Below are 11,806 nucleotides of genomic sequence, written 5' to 3' on the forward strand. Positions count from 1 at the left end.
GGTTTGTATCAACAATCCCTGGTATAAAGAGAATTGGGATTTGGATTTCATTAAGATACGTAAATCCTCCTTCCCACTACATACTTCCTTATTTATGGGATTTTGGTTGGGATCTTCTATATGACTATAAAACAAGCCTATTATTGGGTCTTCTTTTTGGGCAGTAATTAAATCCTCACTAGGAGAATCGTGACTCCACTGTAATGCATTCGGATCACCAGCTGTTCTGGCCTGTTGCCTGGTGACAGCTTCAACCTGTACGGTACCTAAAAATTGATCAATGTCTAACAGTTCACCGGTGATTGCCCCTTCCTTGGCTAGAGAATCGGCCAGATCGTTCCCTTCTTTCTCGGCACCTAGAACCTTGGAGTGGCCTTTGGTCTTCTTGAAGTGCAGGGTGAGATCATTGGACCTTACCAGTTCATCGATGTGACAAAAGAGCTTACCATGTTTCACGGGTTTGTGATTACTCTTGTTCATGTTGTTTCGCTTCCACCTAGGGAAATACTCCACAAAACTATTCCTGACATAATTGGAATCGGTTATGATGGCACACTCTCTGATGTTGAACTCTATAGCCATCTCAACTGCTCTAAGAATTGCAGTAAGTTCAGCAACCTGACTGCTTTTTGGTCCAAGTTTGTATCCCACAGAAATTGGGGTGACACCTTGGGTCCAAACGATTCCAATACCTGCCACTAGTTGGAGCTGTTCCCCATCCTTGTGATGAAAAGCACAACCATCCACATATACACACGGCAGCTGTTTACAGTATTCTTCATCGTAAACCTTGTAGGGAGAGAACAGTTGTTCTTCCAGAAAGTCAGTGTCCGGGCCCTCCATAGCAGGCGTAGTTGCGGAACAATCATGGAGCTCGGCTAGGCCCTGGGCTACTGGACTTTCCTTGTTCTGTTTGTACCGAATTTCAAGAGGCCACCCTTGCAAAGACAAAGTCCAAGCAGTGATGCGGCTATTAGACACATTTCCTCCCTTGATACGTTCACTCTTTAAATACTGTAAAGGCTGGTGTGCCGTTTCAACAATGATTCTCTCTCCCTGAATGTAACTGCGGAAATTCTGTAATGCCCACACGGTGGACAATAGAGCTTTTTCACAGTCACTGAACTTTACTTCAACCGGGGACAAAGTTTTACTGGCATAGGCAATCACCTTACTGACATCATCACGTTTCTGGTAAAGAACAGAACTCATACTTACCTGCGTAAACCCTGTCTCTAGATAGAAATTTTTACCCCCTTCGGGATATCCGAGACACGGAGCTTGTGTGAGACGTTCCTTTAATTCCTTCATGGCGTCCTCTTGTTTCTTACCCCACGACCATTCGACATCCTTCTTCAGTAGGTGAAGCAGTGGCTTGCTTATCTCGGCGTAATTATCAATAAACTTACGCGAGTAGTTTACCATACCTAGGAATGATCTCAATTCTTTAAGGTTAGTAGGGACTTGACAATTCAGAACCGCCTCAACTTTCTTCTTTTGTGGGTTCAAACCTTCAGCAGTAACTTCATGGCCTAGGAAGTTTACCTTCGTGCGACACCACTGGGCTTTTTGTAAGGACAGTTTAACTCCTGCTGCTTTTAATTGGCCCAGGACATGCCGAAGTTCTGTAATGTGTTTGGCCATATCTGTACTTTTGATCAGGATATCGTCCACATATGCCAACGTCCCCCTTTCGAAGGCGTCTGGCATGGCCTTGTGCATGAACACAGCAAATTCATGTCCGGAATTTATGAATCCGAAAGGCATTCGTACCCAACAATATTGTCGATTCCCAAAACTGAAGGCCAGTTTGTATTGGTCTTCCTCACTCACCTTTATGGTCCAATACCCCTGTGCACAATCCAAAGCTGTGAAAACTTGGGATCCTTGGAGCTGGGCGAGACACTGGTCTATGTATGGGACAGGCCATCCTGACATGTACACACGTTTGTTTAGCTGACGGAGATCAGCGCACAAACGCCATTGTCCATTGGGTTTTAAGATACCCAGGATCGGGTGGTTGTAGGAGCTGTGGATGGGCCTAATTATACCCCTTTCATGTAACTTCCTGATAATCTCAGCTAGAGATTCATAGGAAGCTAATGGTAACCTATACTGTCTTACGAATACTGGTGGGGCATCTGGATCTGTTTGGATCCTAGCGATGTGTAGGTCAGTAGTCCCACAATCGTAAGAATCCTTGGCAAAGATCTCTTGGAATTCAAGGAGAAGCTCTCGGAGCAATTGTCGGTCGAGATCACTGGCACACGCGTCGGCGAGGGCCACCATCTCTTCCACTAACTCCTTGAATCCAGGAAAGCTTTCCGGCTGACCTATCTCATATGCCTCTTCAAGTTTCGTGGTGAGGTCATTGGGTATGTGATGTGTGTGTGTGTTCTCCTGCCATCCAGGTTCTTTGGGGTACTCTTGTTCTTTGATTGGGTGATCAAAGACAATTGATGTCTCTTCGATTCGACAGGTGCCATCTTTAGAATCGAATGGATAAATGGACTCTATGGTGAAAATACCCTCTGGTAATGAATGGAATGTTTGTTCAATTAATTGTTCCTCCGACAAATATTCATCGGGGATGAGTCCAATCACCTGGTTAGTAACCCCAAAGGTATAATATTCAGTCTCTACCGCTAGACCAATAAGGGTCTCTTTGGGTAAGACGATGTCCTGATTGGACAGATTATGTATGTAAATGTACATCGGGGATTGATGTGTGTTGACTAGGGGCGTGTGTGTAATGTTCAGTCCCTCCCCCTGCATTTTATGGGAGAGGCATACTAATGCATCTGACCCCTTCAGTCTATGTCCCTTTTTAACTTGGATGGGGAGTATGAAATTATTTATGCCCTTAGGAATTGTAATCTTTTGGGCTACCTGGACTTCAACAGCATAAGGCATCTGTTGCTGGGATTTTAAAGCTAAGTCCAGCGTTTGGTATTTTTCGGGGTCCCCCTTTAGTCGACTCCATAAACAGTCATTAATTAGGTCGACTTGCATTGCAAAGCGATGTAATATATCGTTGCCAAAATAAATTTTAGTTTGGGAATTATCCAAGACTAGGAACACATGGGCGGCTGTTTTGTTTCCTACAGTGACGTTTAAGAGACACCTAGCCATTGAATTGTGATCATCAGAGTCATCAAGGGAGTCTGAAATCCAATGACGCTGAGGTGTGGAGAAACGGATCATTTCCATTTCGGTCAGGTGTTTTATCAACCCATGGCTTATAAAGCTGTGTTCCTGTCTCAAATCTAGTTTGGCATATTTTGACCTATTAAGACCATTTATCCGGATGGGGATAAACAAGTCGCTGTTAACCCTTTCAATACCTGTCAAGAATTGGGTGTGATCTCCCCCTTTTCTTGGTTTATCCTCCTGATGAAAAGATATCGTAAGGATGTCATCTTGGAGGGAAATATCTTTGATTTTATCTTGGGGAATTCTAAAAATGTGTTCCTCATCTCTTCTGATAGGGTTATGGTCATCAGGTTTGATAACCGTTACATCAGGAAGTTGGCTGTTCCTGAAATGGATTTCTAATGATCCAGGCCTTTCTTCCACCAGGTGGCAGTGTTGTCGGGAATGGGGAGTTTTAAGTTTCCCATATTTAATTGGGGTATTTACCTGTGACCACAGTACTTGGTTCACACAGTCAACTATGGTGTTCAGCCTTTTTAGGAAGTCCATCCCAATTATCATGTGGTGCCGGGAGATGCTGGCAATGATGATGGGGTGTCTCAGTTCCTTATTACCCAGTTTCAGTTTAAGCCAGGCGGTACCCATGACTTGTAACGGGTCTCCACCTACACCAATCAATGAGCTGTCAAAACTTTTAAGTCTCGGCTTGGTGGGCATGACATTCGCCACTTTGTCAAAATGCTCCTGTGACATGATGGTTGCTTGGGATCCAGTGTCTATTAAGCCGACAATCGAAAGATCACTGGCATCCTGCACCTGCACCGTGGCATAATATCTCCCATCAGATTCAGTCAGCTCACACATGAAATTAGTGTGGTTGAAGATCTGTGGGCCCTTCAATAACATATGACTGGCTCTTATCTCACCGCATGTGGTGGACACATTACCCTTATCCTCCCTGGTGGGATTCTTGGACTGTCTCAAGACAGAAGCACAACTAGAAGTTGGTGCTCCGTCTGGCTTGTCAATCCCGACGACTTCCGATGCCGCGACTATATTAGGGGCAATAGGTGGACACTGAAAAACAGGAGAATCATTAATAACCAACAACTGGTCCCCCTTTGCCTGAGAACTAGCTTCTCCATTAGTAGGCGTGTCAGGGACGGGGCACACATCTCCTGTCATTTGACTCAGTGTCCTCCCCTGTTGGTTTAAGGCTTGGTTGCCTGTTAATTCTGTGACCCTTGGTTGGTCACAGGAGCTGCTCCTAAAAAAGGATTGGATGGAAATTGAGTGACAAGCCTGTCCATCTGTTCAGCCATTTTGCTGACCTGTGCCTCTATTTGTCCAATACGCTCAGAGGAGTCATTCTGTTGATTCTCCCTCTTCTTATACTTGCGCTTGTATTTTGGACGAGACTGGTAATGAGACTCAGAGTCAGAACTACTGCTCTGGTCCCGACGCCATTGTTCTCTCTGAGGTTTTGGGGTCTCCCTGTTATTAAAGGGAGCCTGGGGTACTGTATCCCCCCTTTGAGCCTGAGGGTGTTCTTGGCGTGGAGGAAATCTTTGGAAATCGGAGTTTTTATTAAAATTGGGATTCTTATTGTAATTATGGTTCCTGTTGAAATTGGGGTTCCCATAAAAATTCCCATGTTGGTTTTGGCGAGGATAATAGAACCTCTGAGGATACCATTGCCTCCTTTGATTTTCATCACTGTACTGACCCTTACCATACTTTTTATTCTTCTCACTTCCACTACCGTAGTTCCCTGGCTTTTGTCTATCCTTTCTCACCCACTGGTTTTGGGGTGCAAAGTTCTGGACCTCCTTCACTTGCTGGGTTTGAGGTGCAAATCTAGGGGAACCATTGGTTTTACCCCCACGGACTACTTCCGCATATGATTTCTTCTCTGCCTGCACATTTGGATTTGAAGGGGAAACGGTAGTGGCTGCTACTATCTTGGGGCTATTTTTAGGTTCTCTTTTTATCCCGCCCTCACTGGACTGTTGGATCGAGAATAAATAGTCACTCTCTCTCACCAACCAATCAAGAGAGCATCCCTTTCTGTAATCCTTTGCAAGTCCCAATTTTATGTAAGCAGGTAATGCTTCATAGAATAGTGTCTTGAATTCTGGCTGGTTAGGATTGGGATCCTTTTCAGCCAGGAAATAGGCATTTCTGAGGACAGCCAGAAATTCTGCAGGGCTTTGGTGAGGACCACACTTTAAATTGTAGGCCGCAGCCTTGGCAGAGGTTACAGTTTTATAAGGCCCAAATTCCATGTGGCACTTATGTTTAACCTCTCTCCAGGACTGATTGGAATAGGCCCTCAAAGTCTCAAAGAATTGCCGGTATTTCTCTTCAAACACCCATGGCAGCAATTCTATTTTGGTGTGGTCATCTCTAATGCCCAGAATCTCTAACGTCTGTTCATATGTTCTCATGTGTTCGGTGATCTCAAGGGACCCTTTCTTAGAAAACATAGGAACAGTGTCCTTCAGGAACTTAATGACCTTTGGGGTGTCATATCTCCTGAATGACCCCTGGGATTTCCCTTCCTGCCTATATGAAACCTCATATTTTTCTTCAGAGCGCTCTGGAGTGTATCTTGAAAGCCTAGGAGGTGACCTATATTCTGACCCTGACTCACTATCAGATACTTCGCTGTGATGCGGGTATCTCCGCTCATCAGCCTCTGGCTTGACTGGGTTGGTCCGTCTTTGGACCCCAGAATTTATTTGGGCCGTCAACCTTATAATCTGCTCCTCCAGAGTTTTCTGCTCAGATTTTATCAAGGTAAGTTCTGACTGGTCATGCTTATCCCCTGGGTGAACTTTAATTTTAACAGGAGATAACCTCTCTGATCTGAAGTACTTCACCTCATCTTTTAAGTCCTGATACTTCTCTTGAAGTTGTTTTAATTCCTGAAAGTTTCTTTCATACAGGTCCTGAGCACTTCGAAAGTCTCCGACCAATCTATCATAATGTTTCTCGGATTCGTCTAAACGAATACCGGCATGACCAAGCTTCCCTTTCAAAGACTCAATGTCCTGATTTTTGCTTTCTAACAAGAGGCGGGCCTCTGACAACTCTTCCCTTAGAATCCTGGTCTGCTGGGCAGCTCCAGCGGTCATGAACCATAACATGGGCCAAGCTTCTAGGAGAAGTCTGTCACGGCCTCTATCACTTTCTGCTCCAGCAAATGCCATTAAAAACCCAACAACCTGGCCCTTTTGGTTAAACAGGTCCTCAAAGGTGCTCATGGCCTGCTCTTTCTCTTCATCCACAAATTCATTATTACTATCCCCCAAATTCAATCTCTTGCGGAGATAATTTATTACTTCATTTTCAACATACTTCTGCCAAGCACCGGCAGCTTTCCGAGCTGGCTTCATAACTTCCTGCTCAATGCCTTGAGCCGCCATATTTTCCTCGTTATGCTTGGAAGAAGTGGATCCGTGATTACTGGATGCCATTTTGATACAAAATATATGTTTGATAACGTGTACAAATATACAATCACCAGTGCGTTTTGTGTTATGGTACGATTTCTATGGCTCTCAGCAGTGCCTCCAAATTTATGTTGTGGTGGTTTATGTAAGGATATATATTATTTATAAAGGGCGTGTCCCTTTCCCTTAGATGAAATATTACAGTGCCTCCAGCCGTTAAAATACGGCAAATATTTAGTAAACCAATAATTTGGACACCTTGATAATTTGATCACCACTTATTATTATACCTTGAATTCTTTTAGCCAATATGATTTCGTACCATACACACAAAATTTGCCTTATAATAGATAAATATAAAAATTTATTTATGTACAAAAATTATATATATATTAACACAAAACACAAAAGACTGGTGATAAATGAATATTGGTACACACAATCAAAAATATATCCTACCAATGTAAGACACAATAATAAGGTCTCTAACTAATTTCATCAATCACAAACTTTAAATGATATGATATTTATTAAATTTATTAATAATTAATAATTTCGAATATCTCAAGGGTTATATTCTTACACGCCGTGGCCATAGGCTTGCAAGAAGTAAGCCCTTGATATATGATACTCTGGTTATTAATATTCAATAAATTATGAAATATGGAAAAATTTATAATATGGCAATCAACAATTTTTTTAACAGTAACACAGTATCTGACTACATATATCTAACTATCCAATTTTGTTGTAATACACTACGGTAATTTTTATGATTCTACACAACAGAGAAAGTAATTAATACAAATCAAATGAACATCTCACCACACCCGGACGTCAGACTAGGCAGCTCTCCCGTGGATTTAGCTGGCAGTGGAACGCCTTTAGACTGATATATAGGCAAGTGATAGATTCAATAGGGGAGAATGTAGGAAGTTATAAGTTTAGAGGTTTAAAGTTTTAGGAAGTTTGAAAAGATGGAAGAGTAGTTATTCAGCAGAGATCTTCTTCAGATGTCAGGTCTTTCCATGAGGTCTTTATGAGGGTTCTTTTTTCATGAGGTTTTTTTCTGTTACAGCACATGGGCTTTTTATATCCACTAGTCCATTGTTCTAAGATACCTTCCCACCAGGCTTCCTGATTGGCTAGTTGAGAAATGTGCGTACATAAGCTATTTCTCACCTGCCCGCCAGGTGGCGGTCATGTATCACAGAACAATGTGAGTATTTGATATGACTCATATCTTGGGTGGAATCTTCAGGTAATTTCAGGAATAAAATATACAGCACTTTCCAGATATAGCAGTGATACCTATATTATTCTAAATAGGGACCATGGAATATAGGTGTATATTCGGTTATTCCTCCTTGAAGTACCATCCTGTTTGTTTCCTGATAAGACATGTAACTAATGCTAGTTTATAATACATCTTACTTCCCATCATCTCAATACTCAAGTTAGTGATATATAGTTCCCATTGCTGAGTATTTAGTGGTGTTTAAAGTCTATGACATCTTATTTATAATCTGTTTTTGTAGTACATTTTTGTAATGATATACAGTGAACTTTTAAACTTAAATGTCCTGAATTTCACCCCTTGGTTTCAGCATCAACATTTCCTCTGTGTAGGGAAAAAAATCTCTGTTTGCCTAGCCCTTGTATTGGACTCATGGTAAACAATTGTTAATGCTTTCACCCTTGGTGAACAATAGTAGATAGTAATTAGAGATGAGCGAATCGAAGTATCCGAAGTGGAATTCGAGTCGAATATCGGAAAAATTTTGATTCGTGCCGAATCCGAAAAACAGCCTAATTCGGACGCGCGAATCGAAATTTTTCCGAAAATGGCGGCTGACATGTGCGGCGACGGAGCGGGGATGTCGGGGAAGGCGCGCAGACAAGGCGCGCTGCCCCATAATGCATTCCTCAACGACATGTGATCGCATCAGCCAATCAGCAGCCAGCCAGCCAGCACTGTGTAATGGTCGAGGTATATATAGCGGCCATTTTGGAAATCTTCATTTGCCTGCAGTCATTGAACAGAGGCAGACCGCTCTGTACTAGGGACAGGGACAGAGTTAGGGCCACAGAAACGAGAATTGGGGACAGAGAAAAGTTACTTAGGGACAGAGAACCATTACTCAGGGACACAGACTTGTTAATGAGGGCCACAGAATCGTTATTTAGGGACAAAGAAACGCTAGTTAGGGCCACAGAATTCATACTCAGGGACAGACAGAATTGTTACTCAGTGCCAGAGAATTGTTACTTAGGGCCACAGAAACGTTATTAGGGCCACAGAATTTTTACTCAGGGACAGACAGAATTGTTACTGAGTGCCAGAGAATTGTTACTCAGGGACAGACAGAATTGTTACTGAGTGCCAGAGAATTCTTACTCAGGGCCACAGAATTCATTCTCAGGGACAGACAGAATTGTTACTCAGGGACAGACAGAATTGTTACTGAGTGCCAGAGAATTGTTACTCAGGGACAGACAGAATTGTTACTGAGTGCCAGAGAATTGTTACTCAGGGACAGACAGAATTGTTACTGAGTGCCAGAGAATTGTTACTCAGGGACAGACAGAATTGTTACTGAGTGCCAGAGAATTGTTACTCAGGGACAGACAGAATTGTTACTGAGTGCCAGAGAATTGTTACTCAGGGACAGACAGAATTGTTACTGAGTGCCAGAGAATTGTTACTCAGGGACAGACAGAATTGTTACTGAGTGCCAGAGAATTGTTACTCGCACAGACACAAAATTGTTACTTGCACAGACACAGAATTGTTACTCGCGCAGACACAGAATTGTTACTCAGGGCCACAGAATTCATACTCAGGGACAGACAGAATTGTTACTGAGTGCCAGAGAATTGTTACTCAGGGACAGACAGAATTGTTACTGAGTGCCAGAGAATTGTTACTCAGGGACAGACAGAATTGTTACTGAGTGCCAGAGAATTGTTACTCGCACAGACACAAAATTGTTACTTGCACAGACACAGAATTGTTACTCGCACAGACACAGAATTGTTACTCAGGGCCACAGAATTCATACTCAGGGACAGACAGAATTGTTACTGAGCGCCAGAGAATTGTTACTCAGGGACAGACAGAATTGTTACTGAGTGCCAGAGAATTGTTACTCAGGGACAGACAGAATTGTTACTGAGTGCCAGAGAATTGTTACTCAGGGACAGACAGAATTGTTACTGAGTGCCAGAGAATTGTTACTCAGGGACAGACAGAATTGTTACTGAGTGCCAGAGAATTGTTACTCGCACAGACACAAAATTGTTACTTGCACAGACACAGAATTGTTACTCGCACAGACACAGAATTGTTACTCAGGGCCACAGAATTCATACTCAGGGACAGACAGAATTGTTACTGAGCGCCAGAGAATTGTTACTCAGGGACAGACAGAATTGTTACTGAGTGCCAGAGAATTGTTACTCAGGGACAGACAGAATTGTTACTGAGTGCCAGAGAATTGTTACTCAGGGACAGACAGAATTGTTACTGAGTGCCAGAGAATTGTTACTCAGGGACAGACAGAATTGTTACTGAGTGCCAGAGAATTGTTACTCGCACAGACACAAAATTGTTACTTGCACAGACACAGAATTGTTACTCGCACAGACACAGAATTGTTACTCAGGGCCACAGAATTCATACTCAGGGACAGACAGAATTGTTACTGAGCGCCAGAGAATTGTTACTCAGGGACAGACAGAATTGTTACTGAGTGCCAGAGAATTGTTACTCAGGGACAGACAGAATTGTTACTGAGTGCCAGAGAATTGTTACTCAGGGACAGACAGAATTGTTACTGAGTGCCAGAGAATTGTTACTCAGGGACAGACAGAATTGTTACTGAGTGCCAGAGAATTGTTACTCGCACAGACACAAAATTGTTACTTGCACAGACACAGAATTGTTACTCGCACAGACACAGAATTGTTACTCAGGGCCACAGAATTCATACTCAGGGACAGACAGAATTGTTACTGAGTGCCAGAGAATTGTTACTCAGGGACAGACAGAATTGTTACTGAGTGCCAGAGAATTGTTACTCAGGGACAGACAGAATTGTTACTGAGTGCCAGAGAATTGTTACTCGCACAGACACAAAATTGTTACTTGCACAGACACAGAATTGTTACTCGCACAGACACAGAATTGTTACTCAGGGCCACAGAATTCATACTCAGGGACAGACAGAATTGTTACTGAGTGCCAGAGAATTGTTACTCAGGGACAGACAGAATTGTTACTGAGTGCCAGAGAATTGTTACTCAGGGACAGACAGAATTGTTACTGAGTGCCAGAGAATTGTTACTCGCACAGACACAAAATTGTTACTTGCACAGACACAGAATTGTTACTCGCACAGACACAGAATTGTTACTCAGGGCCACAGAATTCATACTCAGGGACAGACAGAATTGTTACTGAGTGCCAGAGAATTGTTACTCAGGGACAGACAGAATTGTTACTGAGTGCCAGAGAATTGTTACTCAGGGACAGACAGAATTGTTACTGAGTGCCAGAGAATTGTTACTCAGGGACAGACAGAATTGTTACTGAGTGCCAGAGAATTGTTACTCAGGGACAGACAGAATTGTTACTGAGTGCCAGAGAATTGTTACTCAGGGACAGACAGAATTGTTACTGAGTGCCAGAGAATTGTTACTCGCACAGACACAAAATTGTTACTTGCACAGACACAGAATTGTTACTCGCGCAGACACAGAATTGTTACTCAGGGCCACAGAATTCATACTCAGGGACAGACAGAATTGTTACTGAGTGCCAGAGAATTGTTACTCAGGGACAGACAGAATTGTTACTGAGTGCCAGAGAATTGTTACTCAGGGACAGACAGAATTGTTACTGAGTGCCAGAGAATTGTTACTCGCACAGACACAAAATTGTTACTTGCACAGACACAGAATTGTTACTCGCACAGACACAGAATTGTTACTCAGGGCCACAGAATTCATACTCAGGGACAGACAGAATTGTTACTGAGCGCCAGAGAATTGTTACTCAGGGACAGACAGAATTGTTACTGAGTGCCAGAGAATTGTTACTCAGGGACAGACAGAATTGTTACTGAGTGCCAGAGAATTGTTACTCAGGGACAGACAGAATTGTTACTGAGTGCCAGAGAATTGTTACTCAGGGACAG

Source organism: Staurois parvus, unplaced genomic scaffold, assembly GCF_062004578.1.
Source record: "Staurois parvus isolate SC_StPar_1 unplaced genomic scaffold, SC_StPar_1.0 ptg001224l, whole genome shotgun sequence".
In the NCBI taxonomy this organism is placed as follows: Eukaryota; Metazoa; Chordata; class Amphibia; order Anura; family Ranidae; genus Staurois; species Staurois parvus.